Genomic DNA, 446 nt, shown 5'->3' with positions numbered 1-446 from the left:
ACACTCACACACACACACACTCTCACACACACACACACACACTCAAGTAAAACAAACAAAACATTTTTAATAAATTATTGGCCAAAAAGTGCAAGAACGCTGAATTTTTAGTGCATGAATAAATCGAGTACACTGGATTTGTTTGAAATGTATTTGAACTAACAGCTTCTGAGAGTCTAAAATGGTCATTTTTGAGACTTGAAAAGAAATAAAAATTAGAAGTCACGGAAATATAGTAATTTCTAGTTATTCTCACCTCCAAAAGGCTGAAATTGTTAAAAATGTACTACATTTATCAAAAACAAATTGTAATGAATATTATAGTGTGTTGTTATTATAAACATCTTTGAGGAACGCATTGCAGTAAATGCACAGCAGAATGCTTGTGTAAGACCCGAGAGTCAGACTGCAGAGGTTGGCCAAAAAGTGCAAGAACGCTGAATTTT

Source organism: Sinocyclocheilus grahami, unplaced genomic scaffold (assembly GCF_001515645.1).
Source record: "Sinocyclocheilus grahami isolate Dianchi unplaced genomic scaffold, SAMN03320097.WGS_v1.1 scaffold1564.1, whole genome shotgun sequence".
Lineage (NCBI taxonomy): Eukaryota > Metazoa > Chordata > Actinopteri > Cypriniformes > Cyprinidae > Sinocyclocheilus > Sinocyclocheilus grahami.
Note: the sequence above shows the minus strand (reverse complement) of the source record.